The 11,758-nt window shown below is 50.6% G+C and overlaps 1 pseudogene; it reads right to left on the bottom strand.

Moving 5' to 3' along the window:
• Window positions 1-5,202: 5,202 nt before the first annotated feature.
• LOC146193914 (glycoprotein 3-alpha-L-fucosyltransferase A-like) overlaps window positions 5,203-11,758 on the bottom strand; it is a 35,843-nt pseudogene continuing 29,287 nt past the window's right edge.

Below are 11,758 nucleotides of genomic sequence, written 5' to 3'. Positions count from 1 at the left end.
GACTACGGAACAGTCAATTTGTCAAATAGTGACTTGTAATGGCCGCAACTTACTGAAATGAGTAATATGCTTAGCTATGAGTGGTAATGACTACAATGACTAGGCATGAGTCAACATGACTACGGAACGGCCAGTGACTTGTGATGGCTGAAACTAACTGGAAATGAGTAAATTAACACTTCTTTTGTGGGCGATTTGGTGCATTTTGAAACACAAGCACAAAAGATAGACGACCGACAATACACGAGCGCTTGTGTCTCGTCACTCACCTATCTTTTGAGGTTGTGTATGTTAGCGCTCTTTCAAATTTTCTTATAGTGGAAATGAGTGAATGCGCTTAGCTATTTAACAACGAGAACAAGCTGATCCGCGAAGGTCAGGCAGACGATGAGAGGTAAATGATAGGAAAGGAAGGGGAGCTAAACGATACCTGAGATACCCTCTAATATTTTTTACGCCTGGGGCGAACATCGAAAAGATAATATATGCCGAACTGTTTTTCACACAGACTCTCTGAAATACGGAAAAAAGAAGTCACTGCAGAAAGTACATTGGAAGAATGCGAAAGCAGTTTCTGCAGTGACGTTGTAATTTTTACTTTTATGTTATACTGTTTTTATTTTAAAATATTTCACTTTGTATTTAATTCATTTAGCGTGTTTATTAATTGCTATTTTTGTTTTTTTTACTTTTAAAGTTTTGAGTTGTTGTTGTGGCTGTAGGAAGAAGCAAAAGAAAATGCACGGGCCTGATACTGGCTCTGTAGCTAAGCCACCTCCGCTGATTGATTGATTGATTTATAGGAAGGGAAAGGCGCGGTAACTGTCTAACTTGTTTTCTGTGGACACCTTAACCGCGCCGTAAGGGAAGGGAGGAAGGTGGGAGTGAAAGCAGAAAGAGAGAGAAAGAGGAGCCGGAGTGGAGGGCTGCGGAGTAATTTCGACCACCCGGGGATCTTTAACGTGCGCTGACACCACACAGCACACGGGCGCCTCTTCGTTTCGCCTCGATCGAAACGCACCCGCTGAGGTCGGGTTCGAGCTCGGGTACTCCGGTAGAGTAGTCGGGCGTCTTACCACTGCACCACCACGGCGGGGTTCGTGCAGACATAACAGCCTAATTGATTGATTGATAGGAAGGGAAAGGCGCGGTAACTGTCTCGCTTGTTTTCCAGCCATTTTTGTTCCAACCTGTTCCAGCCCCATCTTCTTGAGTTGCCACTGAGTGAACTATAGTCCTCACTATAATTTTCATTATTAATGCCTAATCAATAAGTAGGTATGTTGGCAGTTTCGTGTCACCAGAATTGGCATGATTCCGTGCTAAAGAAGCGAATTATAAAAAAAAAATTTGGAGGCTTATCAAGGTTAAGCCCAGTGGATGTGAAGCATGTTAAGCAGTTGCCTCAGTGTGGATGGGGCTAAGTAACGGAGACGTGGTTTTAGGTTAATTGTCGTAGGCATCTTGACCGCATACACGCCAAGCGCAAAGACGCTGGCGCGGGTGCGGGCAGAGACTGACGCGACAGCGGGCGCGCGCCGCTTGATCCCTGGCGTGACGTCACATATCACGTGATGCAGCGATGGTGGCGCCGCCGCGGCGTCGCGCGCGACGGCGCGAACCGAAGCGTGGAGGCCTCCGCCGGGCGACGTCTGACGGCGCGATATGAGGCCCCATCTGCAGCCGATGTGACGTCATCACGTGACGTCATGTCACGTGACCCCACTTCAGGGTGAATGGTGGCCACCGCCGGGCGTCGCGCGAAGGCCCGAAACCTACGTTAATATGCTTCGCATAAAGGTAGAGGGCCAAACACTCTCGCTGAGGATGTAATTTGGTGCATGTGGGTTAATTAGGTAATTAAAGCAATTAAGTTAACCAAGTCTCTGAATACTTGCTTAGAGGAATTATTCAGAGACTTGGAATGGGAGCAGTTAGGGATAATGGTAGATGGAGAATATCTCTGTAATCTGCGATTTGTTGATGACATTGCCTTGCTAAGCAACTCGGGGGATGAACTGCAAATAATGATTGATGACCTAGACAGGAAAAGCAGAAAGGTAGGCTTAAACATCAATATGCACAAGACTAAGGTAATGTTCAACAGCCTCGGGAAGCAACAGCAGTTTATATTAGGTAGCGAAGTACTGGAAGTAGTGGGCGAATATGTCTACTTAGGACAGGTAGTAACCGTAGATCCGGACCATGAAAAAGAAATAACAAGAAGAATAAGATTGGGATGGAGCGCATTTGGCAAGCACTCGCAGATTATGACTAGCAGTTTACCGGTATCGCTCAAGAGGGAAGTATATAACAGTTTCATCTTACCTGTACTCACCTATGGGGCTGAAACGTGGAGGCTAACCAAGAGAGTTCTACTTAAGTTGAGGACAACTCAGAGGGCTATGGAACGAAAAATGGTAGGGGTAACATTAAGATATATAGGAAGCGTGCAGAGTGGGTCAGAGAAATAACTCAAGTTACCGACATTCTAGTGGAGATTAAGAAGTAATGGACATGGGCAGGACATGTAGTGCGAAGAGAGGATAACCGATGGTCGCTTGGGGTAACAAACTGGATTCCAAGGGAAGGAACGCGTAGCAGGGGGCGGCAGAAAGTTAGGTGGGCGGATGGGATTAAGACGTTTGCAGGGGTCAAGTGATGCAGCTAGCACAGAACCGGGTTAAGTGGAGACATATGGGAGAGGCCTTCGCCCTGCAGTTGGTATAGTCAGGCTGATGATGATGAACTTAACCAGGCGCCGAAATAGCCGGGAGGGGTGGTGGTAACTTTTATTGCCACAAAATGAAAGGAATTATTTCGGGCTGGGGCGAGTCTAGGGTGGCCTCCAGTCGGGAGCGACCTCTTGAGCTCGCGTGACGTGGGCCTGTTGCGTAGTTTTTGTTGGGCTGGCCAACAGCTTGTCCCATTCCTCCGCTGAGGGAGCTGGCAAGAGTGTCTTTGGAGGGGGATTGCTGGCGCATTCCCACAGTATATGGTCTTGAGTGGCCTGCGTCCCGTCACCGCAGTGCCGGCATGCAGGGTTGACTTCTTCGTTCGTAATTAACGATAATCGGTAGGGGCTAAGAATGGCTTTTGTTTGTAGGCGTCTGTGTCGTGGCTTGCACCCGGTCGAGGTCTGGGTGAGGGGCGGGGTACGTGCATCTTAGCTCGCGATAAAAGTTTGTTATCTCCGCATATGTGCGCGGCGCCTCGACAGGCGCGTCCGTTCCCGTTATATCTCCAGTCTCCCGGTTGGTTAAGCCTCGGGCTAGACGGTCGACCCCTTCGTTTCCGGAGAAATGGCGACGTCTAAATGGGGTCGCGCAGTGCTTCTCCTTCCGGTGATGTAGGCCTAACTTTCGGTGGCGGAAAATTAGGCATACCTGAATTAAAGAGCGGGAAAGGACCTGACTTGCGTACACATATAGGGGGGAATGGTTAAAAAGTATGGAACGAGAGGTAATCAACCAAATCCAGTCTGAAAATTTTCTAGAGTCAGCAGTACAGAAATGTGAAAGCCTGAGCGTTGCTGCTCGACACGGTAGGTCGTGCGCCCCTTGTTGAACACAACCAAGTGATCCGCTGAACGCATCAGAGTACTCCGGCGTTCTATACGTTTACAGGAAAGGAAAGGCGCAGTATAGCGGAATCCCACTGACACATCTCGCGGACAACACATCAACGCTCAGGCCTACGCATTTCTCCAGTGCAGATTTTGCAGTCTTTTTTTTTTCGCACACGAGCCGACCTCTCCGCATTTGCTGTGGGGTGGAGAAGGCTCCACTTAACAGAAACCAACGTGACATCGCTTTCATGCGTTTGATGTTACGTGACTGCATGCACAGTTTTGCGAAGTTCAAGAGTTCATGACCTCCGAATACAGTAATTGGGATGTGCGAACGCTTCTACTAGCCCGACCGAACCTATCAATATTGAAGAGTGTGGCGACCGCGCCAGCCACATTTGAAGGGAGCGCTTTTCCCGCGTCTACCGATGCGCCGCCCCTTTTATCATTTTACTCTCCTTGCTCGCGCCAGGATAACCGGTCCCGGCGCGGGGCTATAAAGGGGAGCGCAGGCCGTAGCCTTTCTCTCTTGCTGGCAGGCATCGTCTTCAGTGCGGGTGCTCCTGCTGCTGGCTACCGACGACGACACTCCTGATTGCCGGACATGCGAGGAATAAACCCCTATGTTTACACGACCCGCCTCGAGTCAGTTAGTGTGCCCCTCGGGCAGAGGGTTCGCCCACATGAGGGATGTGTTTTTGTTTTGTGTAATTTTGTTATGTGCGCTTCACTTTCATGTTTGGTTTTTATCTCTACTGAGGCGCCATCCGTTTTTGACAACGACTGTCTGCATTTCACGATGTTACTTGCTTAAGCAATGTTACTTGCTTAAGGCCTGCTGTCCCGCAATGTAGATATGGGGAGGTGGTGAAGGTTTCCTGATCCTGGCCCTGATGGGGCTGGGACAGGTAGGTCACCGCCGCTTGCGGCGGGGGCTAGCCTGCCAACGTATTTTATCTCCAGTAGCAGGCAACGCTAATAGAATCTTAGTTCTATTAACGTTGGTAGTAGGCCCGTGCATTTTCTTTTCCTTCCTCCTACAGTCACAAGAAAAACAATAGTACCGAGGGCATGTCAAGCCTTTCTAGCGTTTTTACTTCGGCCCTCACCATGTGCATAAGGAAAAATAAAAATAAAAATTGAATTGAACGCGGAGCGAGCACAGAGGGTTTAAGGGGGGGGGGGGGGGGGGAGAAGTGGCAGCAAGGCGGAGAATAAATGCAGAAGGCATCAAAATAGGAGGCAAGCCTACGAAACACAAATGGTATCTACTCACAAGTTTTGTGAAGATCCGCACCCTTGCTTCGTTTCGACCACAAAAACACGCAGAAGCATACTTATTCGTCACCATAAAGGCGTTTCATCATGTCTGATTATGAATTATGTAATGAGTGTGTGCCTTCTGCTTTGAATGTCTTGTGCTCCTGAGTTGGAGCAATAAGAGGGCAGACTCTTCGTCAGGCACTTATTTGCCTTTCGCTCTGTCCCCTAGACAACTGTAACTGTTGTTGTCTGAAATAAAACACTTTGATACACTTTGAAACTATTGAGTAACATATATATGATTAATTTAGCATAAATCCGCAGTAAGTGGCGCAACAGAGATGTAATCCGCGCGCAAGGGCTTGAGTGAATCAAATTGCTGCTGGAGGGAACGGCTCGTATCCTTCCCTGCATGCACCGGAGTTCCACCACTGGTACACGTCCTCGGAGCTGCGCCTGTGCGGACGCGGTGGCGCGTGCAACATGGCGCACAGGCGGCACCAGAAGTAGGTATTGACGAACTCCCCGGTGCCTTTCCACCGGAAGTACTCGTTGTACAGCTTCCGGTTCCGGCTGAGCAGCAGCAGGTACTCGGCCAGCTCCTTGGGCGACGCAAAGTCCTCCACGTGGATGTACGAGTGGTACGGGGCCGCGGCGCGATACTCGTCGCGGGAGGCACCCATCACCACCGGGACCACATTGTGCCTGCAGGGGACCACAGGAGATAGACGAGAACGGACGCTGTAGAGCCATACGCATGTACGGAAATTGAGATCCGCAAGCGAGAAACAAAGGCACCGAAGTATGGGCTAACTACCGCATGATACTACGAGCAAACTCTTTGGAATCGCCCTAGCAACCCGCCAGGGAAGTCATTTTCCGTGAGCTTCGCTCCTGTGTGTACTTGTCCTCTTGTGAGAAGTCATTTTCTACCCGGATCCGGTCCGCTATGTCCCGAAGTTACTGACATTCTTTTTTAAGGTGACCGTGCGTCCATTACATCCAAAGGCTGGAAGAAGAAAAAATGACCATGAATTAGCTCAGCTAGGTTAGGATATATGTAGCGGAAGCATGTGTGCCTGGCGCTGGGCTGCCTACTCCTCTCCAATCCAATCCAATCTAATCCCACCTAATCCAGGATAATACGATCCAATCCAGTCTAATCTAATTCAATACAAACGAATCCAGTATAATCAAATCCAGTCCAATCAAGTATAGTTCATTCAAGTGAAATATAGTCCAACCAATCTTGTCCAATTCAATCCAAACCTCTCCCCAATCCTGTCCAATGCTGAGTACACGCTCGTCCGAAATGTGCCGTTGACTAGCCTATCATCCTCACTACTATCATCCTCACGCTTGAGAATAAGAATTAAGATGTGCTACTCACTATGTCTGGACGAGTCTTCAGCTGGAGTGAAGATTGCTGGAAAACGTATCAACAACCTTAGATATGCAGATGATACCACTTTAATGGCAGAAAGTGAAGTGGAACTCAAGAGACTTCTGATGCGCGTACAAGAAGAGAGTGAGAAGTTTGGGCTTAAACTGAACATTAAAAAGACAAAGATCATGGCGTCGTGCCCTATCAAGTCCTGGAGCATCAAGGGACAAGAAGTGGAAGCTGTGACAGATTTTCTCTTCTTGGGCCCCCAGATTACCCCGGAGGGAGACTGCAGCCATAATATTAGGAGACGCCTGCTTCTGGGAAAGAGAGCCATGGTTAGCCTTGACCGCCTAGTAAAGAGCAGATACATTAGTCTGCCAACCAAGATCCGTATAACTCGTGCTATGGTCTTTCCAGTTGTGATGTATGGATGCGAGAGTTGGACTTTGAAAAAGGCTGACCGCGGAAGAATTGATGCGTTTGAATTGGGGTGCTGGCGGAGACTCTTGAGACTTCCTTGGACTGCCAGAAGATCAAATCAGTCGATATTGTCGACCATAAACCCTGACTGCTCATTGGAGGGTCAAAATCTAAAGTTAAAGCTCAGCTACTTTGGTCATCTGACGAGAAGAGAGGAGTCGCTGGAGAAAGATTTGATGTTGGGAATGGTTGAGGGTCGCCGGAGAAGGGGTAGGTGGTAGTGGTGACAAACGTTTATTGATTTAAAAGGGGTGGATGTATGCATGGGCCGGATATTTGAACATCCAGCCCTTACAGATACTAGGTGGGGTCCCCCAGTGGCGTCGGCCGCTGCCGGGCGCGCTCGACCAAAGCTTTTTGGGCCTGCAGGTCATAGCAGCCGAGCAGGGTCACCTCCCAGTCCTCCCGAGTGGGGTTGGGGTGAGGAGGAATAGCTGGGCTGGATGGGCAAGCCAACACCATGTGTTCGATGTCCGAAGACTTCTCCGCACAGTGCGGACAACTGCCCGTGAAGGAGGGATTAAAATGTTTTAGTGCTGCCGGGCACAGCAGAGTGTTGGTATACAGACGGAGTAAAAGCCGCTCCTACGTGTTAGGTAGACCTTTACTCGGGCGAGGGTAAAGGCTATGACAAGATTGACAATAACGAACAATGTCTTTAAAAGAATACGCGGGTTCGAATTCGAGATCCTGATCTAGGGGGTCGAGATGGGAAGCCCAGAAAGAAAAGAGAGCCCGCGGGCGGCGGCGTCGGCTGCCTCATTCCCCTCGAGACCCATATGAGCAGGAACCCACACTATTTTCCGGTAAGCGGAGTCCCCTGTATAGGTGCAATTTTGAAGTAGTCGGTAGGCTAAGTATGGCGCCCAGCCTTGCTCGACGTTCCGCCAGGCCCCTAACGAGTCGGAGATAATTGTTTTAGAATTAGTGTGGGTAGCTGCCAGCGCAATGGCGACCTCCTCCGCGTGGGTTATGTCACGGGCGCGAAATGTAAGCCTGTTAACAGTTTTGGACTGGTGGACCACTGCGGCCGTGTACCATCCCCCATGGTGGGGGCCAGAGGCGTCCACGTAGTAAATTCCGGGTTTCGACCCATAATGCGGCCCAGGGCTTCCGCCCGCGCCAGGCGCCGGCCATTGTGGTCTTCACGTATCATGTTTTTAGGAAGAGGGCGTACGTGGAGGGCGCATCTCCACTCGAAAGAGAGGCGTACACGATCTTCCATAAGGGCGGTGTGTTGGATGTGTAGCCGGGCAAGGAGGCGGCGACCCGACAGTGTCTTAGAAAGACGTGTGTATTGGTTAGTTAAGGAAGCCTCTAGGATCTCCCGGAACGTATTCACCATGCCCAGGCCCAGTAGACGCTGGTTGGAGGTGTTCACGGGGAGATCGAGGGCTCTCAAAAATTTTGCGCAGGACGACTTCGAGTGCATCCTCGTCTTGTTTCCAAAGGTGGAGGTAAGGAGTCGAATACAAGGTTCGATTGGTCATGAATGCATGCGCCAGCCGCAAGACATCTTTGCACCGCAACCCCCCACGTTTGTTAGAAACCCGGCGGACCATGCGGCCCACCTGGTCCCCCACCTTACAGAGTTTCGCCAAGGTAGTGTCCGACCGTGTATATTCATGAATGAAGAGCCCCAGTACCCGGACCTCTGTGTGTTCAGGAATTCATCCTGTCGATAAAAAGAGCTCAATTTTGGCCGTACACTTTGGTGAGGGGCGTATGTGTACAAATTCAGAATTTTGAGGGGAGCATTGAAGGCCGCAGCGGCGAGCATAACGGTCCACTATGGTTGCCGCTTGCTGCAGGTTGGCCTCAATATCTCCAAGAGAACCTTGCGTGGCCCACAAGGTGATGTCATCGGCATACAGCGCATGCTGCACACCAGCGACAGCACCCAACTGGGCCGGCAGGTGCATCATAGCCAGATTGAAAAAGAGAGGAGACAGCACTGCACCCTGTGGTGTTCCTCTGGTTCCAAGTTGGAACGGGCCATGTTCGGTGTCCTGGATTTTTAATGTAGGATTGGCAATCTGTCAAAAATTGCCGAATGTATCCGAACGCGTTGCGTCCGCAACCGGTTTGTGAAAGATGAGTGAGTATTACCTCATGAGTAACGTTGTCGAAGGCTCCTTTCAAGTCTAAGGCGAGTATGACCCTGTCGTTGAGAGGGCAGTCGACCGGGTCATGAACGTGCCGATTAAATTGTAGCAAAACATCCTGTGCGGACCTGTACGGGCGAAATCCGAACACGGAGTCTGCGAAGATGGGTTGATTTTCCATGAACTCGGACAACCTATCACGCACCATCGTCTCCATTAGTTTGCCCGCACACGAGATTAGAGAAATGGGGCGAAGGTTGTCCGTGTTGATAGTCTTGCCAGCTTTTGGAATGAAAGTGACCAGAGCAGTTTTCCAATAGATGGGGAGTGGCGCGTCCCCAAGCCAAATTGAATTGATGTAATCCAATAAGGACTGGTAGGCCGGATCGGGTAAGCTGGCTAGTAATTTGACTGTAATTTTGTCCCGACCCGGGGCTTGGCCACGTTTCATTTTTGCCAGGGCCGCCCGCAGATCGTGGAGCTGGAACGGCTGATCCAGCTCAGCGTTCTCCGAACCTGCATGAGTGCGCCGGTCCGCGGGGGTCCTGGGTAGTGCACAAGTATCGGTCCCGCAACTTCTGCGCTAGCTGAGTTGTGTTGCCCTGAAAGCTGTGTATGGCACGTTGTAGATGTTTCTGAGTTTCTGTGTGTGTCTGCGTTGGGTAGGCAGCGAACGCGATGGTTAGATGACATCCTCGAGGCGCAGCAGATGACGTTATGTGAGGTTAGGAAGATAGTGAGAGACCGGAAAGCGTGGCGTGACATGGTCCATAGGGTTACGAAGAGTTGGACACGACTGAAGGACTGAACTAAACTCACTATGTCTAGCTATGCTGTTGCTGCATTAAGGACGAGACATCTTCTGGTTGCTTCTTGATTGCCAGATGGCGCGGCGAGCGCGCGGCGTCCGCCACGGCGGTTTCTAGGCAACGGCTCGGTGCCTCCCGCCACGCGAAACTCCTCGTTCGTGGCCAATGGAGCTTTCGCTACAAAACCGCTGGTGATAATAACATTAGGTAGTTGCCACCCTGGTAGAGAGGAACGACAACGGCAAGGTCCTAAGCAAACGGGCCCCGCCGGGGTGGTGCAGTGGTAAGACGCCCGACTACTGTACCGGAGTACCCGGGTTCGAACCCGACCTCGGCTTCTGCGTTTTGATGGAGGCGAAATGAAGAGGCGTCCGTGTGCTGTGCGATGTCAGCGCACGTTAAAGATCTGCAGGTGGTCGAAATTACTCCGTAGCCCTCCACTACGGCTCCTTTTCCTCTCTTGTCACTTTCACTCCTACCTTCCTCCCTTCCCTTACGGCGCAATTGCGGTGTCCACAGAAAACAGGTGAGACAGTTACTGCGTCTTTCCCTTCCTATAAATAAATCGGTCCTAGGCAAACGGCGCTGAACCACCTCGCTCCTCGGCGACAGGTGGCGGCGCCGAAGCGCATGCGCTGGGAGCCTGCATGTTGCGCCGGGCGCCACGGCGCAACACTTAGGCTCCCTAGCATGCGCAGCTGCGCATAGCAACAGCGACGCGGCAAAGGTTTTCGCCTAGTGCACTTTAGGCTGGCGAAGTGGCCGCATAGTTCTTCTCTTCTGCCCTCGAACCATTTGATGGTAACTGTTTTCGTGATTTACCTTTCCTCTAATTAAGGCAAAAGCATTACTTCGCTATGTTCACAGATTTCTGTCGGTAAACCGCGTCCGCAAGCTATGTCGGCAGTCCGTTTCCGCAGGCCGCGTCAAGCAAAATCATGCCCGCAGCAGTTGTAATTGAGAAGTGGTAGATGTTTTTTGAATGGTGTCAATAGATAGAGGGTGGCATAATGTTGTGTCCAAAAAATAATTAGGCCTAAGGGTAATTAGGTAATAAAAAGAAACAAAAAAATGTTAAAGTAAAAACGAAAATGGTCTCATTAACCAATGACTTGGCGCCACATTTGAATGTATCAAATACTAAACTAAATAAGTGTTAGGTGACGTCGAAGATGTGACGTCACGCAACCGGAAGTAGAGCCGAAAAGTGCTTAGGAAGGGTTTGGCGCGCAATTGTTAAGTACCGAACACTAAAGTGGGTTGTCGCGATGCCGCACGCACAGGGCCGGAGCCGAGGGTAGCGTTGATCGGCGAGGCGTCGAGGAACCGCGGAGACGTGGAGCTTTCATTAGAGCCGAATACAAGTAGTTTATTTACATCTGTACACTGGCGATTTCCGAAGGAAGCCCTCTCCCGATGTCAGACACCAGGTTTAATTCTCTTGGGTCTCCCTAGGTTCCTAGGGAGGGAATTGGTTCTTATTCGACACGGGCCAATCGAAAAGCGCGAGGTGATAGTTTGCGCACTGTATCACCGATCCCCGTCCCGCACATTCTTGCACCACACACTTCGCCAGTTCACAAGCGACCGCCCGTCGTTCTCTCCTCACGGCTGAGAGTAAAGTCGCCTCTGCTTTTGTCCGTTCGGTCCGGCGCCCTGTGGGTCTCCCCTTCAGCGGCAAACACTTCATCCAGCAGGCCAGACCCCACGCGAAGCCGACGATGGCTTCTTCCTCCGCTTTTGTCCAAAATCGAGTACCGTAACCCAACACCGCGCTGCTCCGATGAAGGTTTCTTGCTCCGCCGCCGCCCCTCTGTAGGCCATTAACAAGCCAGGCTCTTCTTGGGAAGTCAGGTCGTTTCTTCACAAAGCGACCAAATCGGTGCTTCGGAAAGGCCATAGGTGATGGCAGCGGTTGTTGAGGCGTGCGTGCAGACCGGGCGTCGGACATCTACAGACGAAGCTTGCGGAGATGCCCGTGGAGCGAACACAGACACACTTCTGAGCAATAAATTAGCTCGGTCACAACAGAGTAAACAAGTGAAATAATGTGACGTCCTGTAACCGAAAGTAAAGCCAGAAAAGGGCATAGGAAGAGATTGGCGTGCAATTTAAAATATCGAAGACTAAAATGGGTAAACAAGAC

The sequence above is a fragment of the Amblyomma maculatum genome, chromosome 4, assembly GCF_055883805.1.
Source record: "Amblyomma maculatum isolate TAMU_Amacu chromosome 4, ASM5588380v1, whole genome shotgun sequence".
NCBI classification, from domain to species: Eukaryota; Metazoa; Arthropoda; class Arachnida; order Ixodida; family Ixodidae; genus Amblyomma; species Amblyomma maculatum.
Note: the sequence above shows the minus strand (reverse complement) of the source record. Positions and strands in the feature narration are given on the sequence as shown.